Source organism: Mangifera indica, unplaced genomic scaffold, assembly GCF_011075055.1.
Source record: "Mangifera indica cultivar Alphonso unplaced genomic scaffold, CATAS_Mindica_2.1 Un_0064, whole genome shotgun sequence".
NCBI classification, from domain to species: domain Eukaryota; kingdom Viridiplantae; phylum Streptophyta; class Magnoliopsida; order Sapindales; family Anacardiaceae; genus Mangifera; species Mangifera indica.
In genome coordinates this window covers 130,621-141,109 of record NW_025401156.1, presented here as the reverse complement: position 1 = coordinate 141,109, position 10,489 = coordinate 130,621, and positions in this window count along the sequence as shown.

Sequence of the window (10,489 nt, the reverse complement as noted above, 5' to 3'; positions counted from 1 at the left end):
ATTCAACTACCATGTGCAACTCTTCTTTCACATCTTCGCATGTCTTCACTTCACCTTTATTTTGTATTTTCTTTTAAACTAAATCTTTCTTCACTCGATTTTCTTAAGTTTGAGTTCATTTGATTTTTTTAAGCTCGAGTTTGATATTGATTAACTCAATAAATTTGCAAACTCATAATTCAATTTAAATAAAATGTTAATAAATTTTTAAAAGTTTAAAATATTATATTTAACTCTTATAATTTTCTCTAGTTTTAAATATTGAGAGTAATTAATAAATATATAAATGAAGGGAGTTTAAATATATTTCTTTTTTTATAAATTAAGGGTAAAATATAATTTTTGAACTACTTAACAAAATTGAGTTTATTACATAGTATATCATATCTCTATCTCCTTGCAAGCAAGCAATCAACAACCAATTAACTAGAAATTTTCTCTCAAATCTTATAAAATTAACAAATATTATTGGCGGTCATATATATCTACGATCAACCTGACTGTGATGAGTATACAAAATATTTCATCAATTTTTTAAATTTAAAATTATTTAATTATATTAAAATATATAACAAGTTAATAATAAAAATAAGTAAGTATAATATTTTTTGTTGTATAAGTATCTTTGTATAAACAAAAAAGAAATGAGATTTAAGAAGGACGTTCAGAATCACCTTAAATTCAACCTAACATTTTAAAAATAAAGGAAAGACAAGAACAACGCCAAAAGACACCAAACAAAAACTAGGGCAAACAAAAAACACACCCAAAAGAATCATCTTTTTGGAGCCGCTCAAAGTTTGAACATTCCATTTATTTATCAAAACTAGAAAATTGGCAGTCGTAGCACGAAACAAGATAGTGTATGGTGATTAGTGCATAAACATTCGATGTTAGGCCACTTCTGATTGGGGAAAATGGCCCAATTCCATTGTTACAACAGAAGACTAACTAGGAAAATTAGATCAATCACCGTCTTTTTTGGGTATAATTACTTTTTTTTTAATCTTATATATATAATTATTTTTTTTATTATATAAATATAATAACTTTTTAAATTAACTTTATCTTTAAAAGAAAACAATTATAAGATTTAGAATTGACTGGATAAGTTAACCAGATAAATTGGTCGGTTGGCTATGGCCTACCGGCCAAACATCCGGACAACCATCCGACAAACCATTTGACCAATCTTTTTTTTATATTTTTATCTTATTTTATCTTATATTTTAGTCTTGATTGAGTGAGTGAGTGAGGTTTATGTCTTGATTAGATGAGTTTATGTTTGGTGAGATGAGTCTTGATTATATGAATAATAATCTCTGGATATTTTAGATATTTTATGTTTTAAGTTATATATGTATAATTAATATCTCATCTTTTTTTCTATCTTTCTGAAAACATTTGGTATTTCCAAAATCGAAAGAGTAATCAGTAATGTTTCATTATCTTTTAAAGTAAAAAATATTTCTATCAAAAACACTGTTTTTTTCAACAATCGAATGAATACATTAAAATTATTTTCTTTTTTTCGTATATTTAATGGTAGATAGATAATGAAGATGAAATTGAAATCCCACTCCAAATGAAAAATGGTTAGTGATTATTTGATATTCCCACTTCTGCCCATCAATACCAAAATCTCAAGCAAATAATGTTTACTAAGACATCATACAGTGGGAACCACTATGACCTAATTCCATTTGGTTTTGTTCAACTTTCGTCTTGTTGCCAGTTGGGAACTTTGTCTCGTTGTTTGCTCTCTCTCCTTATCGGCTTCATTTCTTCAACCTCTTCTTTCTCCTCTAACATATTTAACTTTAGTTTGGTATCATTGAACTTTGCTGCGCAGCTTCTAAACACGAATTTGTCTGAGCTGGTCAACAAGCATAAGCAAACTAGTCAATTCAGTGTTGTTTGAAGCCATGAACTATTACTTAATATTAAGAAATTTCATCTAACTTCAACAAGACTCTATCTATCTCATGGCTCCAAAATCAACACTATGCTTCGTAGCCACCCTCTCTTAGCTACCAAAAGTTGCCTTGTGGCATCCATCAGCGGGTTTAAGATTGGGGAGGGGGATGTTGATAAATATGGGAAGGTTATTGTCCATAGCGTGCAAGGTTTCTTATCTACTTTTCATACTCTTCATAATCCTTGGCGTGGAAGGTTAGTGTTCATAGCGTGAAGGTTTGTTTTATCTCCTACCCAAAACCCTAAATAATTATTAAATATATATCTATTTATTATGGTGTTCATTGATTCATCGTATTTCAATTACCTTCTCCTATATAATAAGTGGACTTAATTGGTCAAAAATATTTTTAAGTACATTTGTATTAACATGGACCTCACGAATCCTATATATATATTTACTTTTCAACAATCCATAAATTGATTCAGCTTCCTTAAATTGTCCTTTGTAAGACTTTTATCATGCAATTTAAAAATATTAATAATTTCTTTAAAAAAAAAAATTGTCGGCAAAATTCTTAATAAGATTTTTTTACGATCTTACCCCTATTATAAAAGCGCTTTACTTATATTCCCCTGCTTCTTTTTTCACTCTTTGTAAAATCATTTTCACCATCCTTCTTTTACCAAGATAAAACTAATTAAGGCTAAGCGAATGTGTTATTTATAATACCAAAAAACTTATTCCCACCTAAAGATGACTGTTTTCTTAATTTTCATCATTTAATTTTAAAAAACTCTTTTACCTACTCATAAATTATAAAATTTATTAATTTTAAGAATAAAATCGTCATTTTATATATAATATTAAAAATAAATAAAAAAATTTATCTCATTTTTCTTTTCATAAAAACTAACAATTTCTTTATTATGCAAACTTTTAAAAAATTGTTTTTTTTTTTCTAAGGTCTTAACTTTAATATCCAATCATTTTCTTCAACGTTATTATTAATAGTCTCTCTCTATTGATGGTTCATTTTTTTTTTTGGCCAAAGGACTATTTCCCATCCAAGGTATGCTTTTTTTTTAAATTCCCTCCATTAACTTTGAAAATTTCATTCAACCACTCATGGGTCGTTAAATTTAACTGAGTTTGTTAGTCATATTATTTTTTCCCCCAACCCAAGTTTTCAAAAACTGTATTTTTCCTCTAGGGTTTCCAAATCTTTAGATCCAATTTTTTTGACGACAATCGACGATCTCCAAGGACCTACTCTCCCTCTTCGACAACCTATCTTTTCGGTCATACACTTCTAACGTTGTATACGCCTAAGAGGGAAAGACGTCGCATGATCGGAAAGAAGAGACATCAGGGAGGAAGACATATCGTCTGGAGATCATCGGTCATTGTCGAAAAATTTAATCTAAAAGTTTAAAAACTCTAAGGGGAAAAATGTTGTTTTTGAAAATTTGAATTGAAGAAAAATTATTAGTTGTTAGGGTTTGGGGGTAAAAATTAAATTTAAGTTTATTTGTAATAATACAGATAAAATAATAATTTTACTTTTGAATCCGTTAATCTGACTCTTTTTTAATAGTCTATGGATAAAATAACGTTTTTTTTTTTTTTTATAATCCCCTTTTTACATCTCTTTTCTCTCTGATGACATGCAATGCTTCTCTAATAAGATGAATCATCTTTCTAAATAAAAATCTTCAATCTTGTCTTTGCCTGAAAAAACAATCATACTTCTTATGGAGCATGAAGGTGTGGTGGCTTAGCTATTTTATTGGGTGAATTCGTAAGTTTTTGCCGTACTACGTTCTGATTCCATCATAAATATCAAAGGCCGATTTTAAGGGGACCGACCATCCATTAGAGTTATTGCTTAGTCATTACATATTACAACAGTCTTAATCAATACGTCATACAACTAAATGAATTATGAAAATATTCCTAATTTCCCTTTTGTTGTTAATTTTCAGGTTAGAGCGTAACGAAATTTATTTATATTTAAAGAATTGTAAAAACCAAATAAAAATTACAAAGTTTCAAGGTTGGTGTCATTGAACCCTATCGTGCAGCTCCTAACCACAAACATGTCTGAGCTGGTCAAAAGGGAGAACAAAATTAGTCAATTCATAAATGTCGTTTGCATTGAAGCCATGAACGGTCAATTAATGCTACGAAATTTCATCAAACTTTAACAAAACTCATTCTCATGGCTCCATTATCAACGCTACTCTTTGTGGCCACCCTCTCGTGGCTACCAAAAGTTGCCTTGTGGCTTCCGTCAGCGGATCGATTGTGGAGTGGAATGTTTATAATGATGTGAGGGTTATTGTTCATGGCGTGGGCGAGTGTCATCCTTGTTTTCAGAATTCTCATTATCCTTGGCTTGATAACAATGGTGGATACTGACGACAGTGACGGTCATGGCAAAAGTGGGATTAATGAGAGTTGGGTCGTGAGGGGTTTTAGGGATGGTGACTTCTAATTTATTATCTCGGCAATACATGAATTTGTAAATAATAATATATTATTATGTAAATGTATAATTTTAAATTAAAAATTAAATAATATTTAATTATATATAAATATATTAATATTTTTATATATATAATATTATTTAAAACGTAAAATTTTTAATTGACATTAACCGAAGGGATAGATTGAATAAAAGTAAAAAAAATTAGTTAAAAGTATTTTTGAAATTTTAATAAAAAATAAAAATATATTAATAATTGATATTTATATTAAGTATTTAAATTTTATTAATAATTTAAAATAAAATTATTATTAATAGTAAGAGGGAGAAGATTGATCCTTTTAAAGTAAAATATAAAAATAAATTATTTGAAAAACAAAATTATCGTGAAAAGACTAAAAACCTGATACCATTGGGTGAAAGATTGAGTGGTTCACAATGAGTGATAAATTCCATATCAACTTGTCATCAACGTTGTTTAACTTATGTCAAAGTTCCACCATCCATGCCTCCTCACATTAGCCCCTCATAATTTGTTGCCTTCTTTTGTTTTTTTTTTTTAACAATTTGATGACGTTTGAGATTTAGAGTCAGAGATGGCAACCATTCAATAAAATTATATATATAAATAGTATGTATAAATAATAATATATTATTATTTAATTAATTATTATTTTATTTTTAATTTTTAATTATCTAATCATATATCAACATCATCATTATTTTTATATAAAATTATGTATAAAAATTACACACATACATGACATTGCTCACCTCCTTCTCTATCCCTAAATGAAGTAACTTTTCACAAGCCATAGCGACACGAAGTTAAGTCAATAAGTTAAATTAAAAAATGAAAATCACCACAAATCATGTCAAATTAAGCAACAAAGGCACAGTCTACTGTCCCCTTAAATCACATAAAATAAAAAAATAAAAAGTTCTAAGAAAATTGAACAAAAAGAAAATAGTGAGGGCTAGTTTGCAACAAATTTGAGTTGAGAGTGGACAATGCGACCTCTACAGTTTTGGGAAAGAGACAAAGAAGGGTTTAGTTTATATATTATTGACATTTGATAATTATTTAAAAGTATAATAGGTGTGTTTTATAAATTAGATAGACAACGGGGTATAAGATACGGATATATATTATTTCATTTTTGTTTATAGAGATTTTTTTTATCACCGTCATGTTTATTTCAAAAATCCCTTTTCTCGTAAAATATAGAAATTACTATTTTCACATTCTTAATGTAATTTCAACTGTTTTATTTTTAATTTTGAATATTTATCCAACAAATACGACTTAATAAAATTTTGTGCATCTATTTAAACGAAAACATGATTTGAAATGCATGATAAGTAGTAGACTCAGTAGAATGTTTCTGTATTCATATTTCATCATAACCTAAGTATTTTCCTTTGTTAATATTTAGCAAGGTATATTAAACTCTAAACCTTTAACCCAAAATCCAAATCCATTTTTTCCTTGTTTTGCTCGTTTCATTATATTTTATAGACCATAACTTTAAGGCTAAAGGACTATTTCCCACCAAATTTTGGTGAAAAAACAAATATATACGGACAATAAATAAAAAACTTAAATACCCATATAAGTTTTAGTCTGTTATGACATATCTGTAAATTTTTTACTATAATTAATAAGTAAAATCATTATTTTATTAATAATATTAAAATAATATCTTATTTTACTATTTTAGTTTGAAAATTTAATAATTTCATATCGTGAGTAAGCTTTGAAAAATCCATTTTTCCCTCTAAAAATATAAAACTTAAAATCTAACCATTTTCGTAGGTGATTAACAGCCTTAAGGTGAACAAAAAAGTCATTATTGTTAAGAGAATGACCTTTAAATGACTTTTTCTTATTTAAAGATTTGAATTACGCTTTATTATCTAATGAAAGACAAACATTTGTTCAGATCTATACACCTCTCGTTATCTAGCAAAGTTTGAGGCCTTCGACCACCGCTAGTGGCCTAACTTTAATTATGATATCCATTGATTCATCGTATTCGAATTGCCTTCTGCTATAAGAAGTTGTCTTAATTGATCAAAACTGTTTTTAATTACATTCATATTAATATGGACCTCACTTAGCTATAGGTACTTTTCAACCGACAGTGAATTGATTCAGCCACCTTAAATTGTCCTTTCTATGACTTTGCATCATGCAATTTAATAATATCAATAATTTCTACGAAAGAAATCCTTTTTTGTCAGAGTTGAATTATAGAACAACCTGAATTTGTCGGCAAAATCCGTGGTAAAATTTTCTTTCCGATCTTACCCCTATAATGAAAAAGCCCCTTCACTTCTATAAACCCTACTTTATTTCACACTTGAAAAATCATTTTCATAATCCTTCTTTAACCCAAGATAAAACTAACTAATTAGGGTTAACTGAATATGTTATTTATTATAACGCCTATGATTGATTGCTTCTGGTAAAATGAGTAAGAAAAAAATATATATTTTAAATGTTAAATATTTTAATGGATAATTTTGTGCGAATCATGGTTTAACTGCCGTTGGATTAGCCTGTAAATTATCAAACAATTATTTGATGGGACGATAATAATCATTAATTTGTGCCCCACGACACTTGAATTTGGCCTTCTAAAGAGTCAACGATTAGGATTTATTTTTAATCGATAAATATTTAAACCCAATCATAATTCTTGTCAACAATGATCATATCATTTAATTAAAAATATTTTAAAAAATTTAAAAGTTTATTATATATTTTTAAGTTTAAAATTTAATAATTTTTTATTTAAAAGATGAAAAATAAGTATTTATTTTTTAGAGTTTTAAAATTATTATGGAAAACTACAAATTTCGTTATCTTTAGTTACATTCTCTCTTTTTTTTTTTCTCCTTTGTTATCTTGTCTAAAACGAATATAATTTGTCATATTCATCTCTTATACAAAGACGAGTGGTAATGAATCTTTTGGCATAATACAATAAGAAATACATTGTCTTGTCTTTTGTTTTTTAACTATTTTGCGGTCCAAAGAAGACAAATCTTTTGCCCTAGTACAATAAGAAATAGCGGTGGAGAACACAGAATCCATTGATATACTCAGAACCAGCACACAGCTTTGCAATTACACCAGAAATAAAAAAATAAGAATAGGGACAACATGCTGCCCCGATTCCATTCATTGGAAATTCACTACCTTTTCCTGCATTAAGAACAAATGTTTCACATGCATTGGGTTTGTGGCGGTGGGTTCTGGAATTTTGTTGCTTCATTTTGGCAACATGCTGTAGTCATATATTTTAATTTAATGGTGTCTAATAATTTTAGATGCTTTTTTATTAGTGATTTCAATTTCTTTAAAAGAATAGGCGGTGCACGGTTTGGTTTGATATTGTTGGAGAGTTTTTTAAAACTAATTAAAAAAATAATTTAAAAATTCTGTAAACCATTTTAGATTTTAAATCGAACTAAAAAAATACGATTTATAAAATATAACATAAACATTTAAAATTAATGTGAAATATATATAATATATATGTAAAAATAATAATAACATAAATATAAAAAATTATATATCTAATTATTTATTAAAAAAATTTATAAAATATAGTTATATAAGTATTTTTTAAAAATATAATTTATAATTTGATTCAGTTTGAAAATAGCTTAAATCACAACCCAAATTAAAGATTATTTTTTAAAAATTTATCAACTTAAATTAAACTATAATTTTTAAATAATTTAACTTAATTTTATGATTTAAATAAAATTATACCCACTTCTCTAAATGACTTTGGAATGACATAATTGTTACGCAATTGCTTATGAAATTCAGGTTATATAACATTTAAATTGCTTTTCCAGTCAAAAGCATTGAACTCATGCATTCCATTGAGAATGCTGAAAACGTTAGTCAATATTTACGACTTAAATTACTGCAGACGAGAAGAAATAATAGCCGCAATTGTCCTGGCTGAAGACTTGAAAAATATCCGAGAGCTGGAAAAAAAAAAAATAGTTATTTTAATTTCAATTGATTGCTACATTTTTTTCGAAGTTTTAAAGAGGAAAATGAATGTAGCTATTTCGATCACGTGAAAGAAATATGATTGGGCAGCGAGTCGGCGACCTTCATCATTTATACCTGTAAAATGATCCAATTTCAAGATTCGATTATAATAAACAAAAGCAAAAGAAAAAAAAACACAAAGCATAGTGTCATTTTTATCTCTTCTCCAACAGAAACGTAGACATTTTTTCATTTTTATTAGTAGACAATGAAAATAATTATTTCAATCACGTGAAAGAAAATAGAAAAGGGAAAAAGAAAATTAGTTCAAGCAATAATTTATCAATACGATTGGGCAATGAGTCAGCGACCTCCACCACTTGTACCTATAAAATGGTCCAATCTTAAGATTTGGTTATAATAGACAAAAATAAAAAATAAAAAAACCACAAAGAGTAGTGTGCTCTTTATCTCTTCTCAAACAAAGATGAAAATGTTTTTTCGTTTTCATCAACAAAAAATAAAAGTAACTATTTCAATCATGTGAAAGAAAATAGAAAGGGAAACAAAAAAATTAGTATAAACAATAATTTGTCAATACAATTGGGCAATGAGTTGGCAATGTCCACCACTTGCACCTAGGAAATGGTCCAATGTAAAGATTCAATTATAATAGACAAAAACAAAAAATTAAAAAAAAAAAACATAAAGAGTAGTGTGACTTTTGTTTCTTCTTAAACAGTGTCTTTTCATCTTTGTCGATGAAGAGTTTTTTTGTCTCTTTATCGACAAATCTCCATCAAGAAGAGACAATGATGATGTTGGAGATGTCATCATTTCTTCTTTAGCTTATCATCGTCACCAAAAAGGGAAGAAATAAAACATAGAAATTTGGAGAAAAATAATCACTTTTTAAACCTTAAATTGAGAAAAATTATGAAATTTTTAAACATGATTAGAAAAATGTTATAAAACTTTTATTTTTAAATTTTAGTAAATAATAATTTTACCCCTAACCCTAATTAAGAGTTTGAATTAAATATTATTTGTCATTAAATAATGTAATTAATAAAAGACTAAACGACTTTTTTCTACTCAAAGTTTTAATAGATAAATTCTTATTTTTTTAAGTTAAAAAAAGAAATCATTATCGTTAATGTTGTTATTTATTTCTATTAATAAATTTATTAATTTTTTTAAAATAATAATTTTATATTTTATTAAAAATTATAAAAATGTTATTAATATTTAATATAATTATTAATATATATTAAATTATTAATATTTAATATATATATATATATATATATTATATATATATATATATATATATATATATATATATATATATATATATATATATATATATATATATATATATATATATATATATATATATATATATATATACTCTTGAAAAAAAATTAAAATTCTAACTTGTGAGTGAGGGTGAGGCAATACTTTGGAATATTTTTGGTCCATATGATCTCATAAAGTAAAAACAATGTGTAATGGACACATATACAAATAAATGTTGACCAATCCAAAGCGTCATTTCTTAATGCTTGTTCAATTATGCTTTAAAGGATGAAGATGCTCCCATGGGACCCCTCCCCACTCATCTTATTTATTCACAAATGACCACAAGACTTGTTCCCACCCAAGTGTGGTGAAATTTCAAAGTCTTTGTTTTTAATTTTTAAAAATTTATTTATTTAAAAGATAAAATTAAAAAATAAAATCATTATTTTTTTACCCAAAATTAATAACTTTTTAAAATTAAGTTTGGAAAAGTTGTAATTTTTTTCTATTTAAGATTTCAAATTTTGTAAACAAATTTTTGATGAATGGTAGTTGATCTCTCTCCCTCCGATGACTTTTTTCTCTTAAATACTTTTTATTTGATTAACAATATTTGAATTTGATAGAATTTAAATAAAAAATCAAAACTCTTTGTGTTAATTATAAACATTATCATTCAAATACAATCAATTTATTAATAAAAATTTAATTTAAATTAAATTATTTTTTAGATTAAATTAATTATATTAAATAAATCAAACCC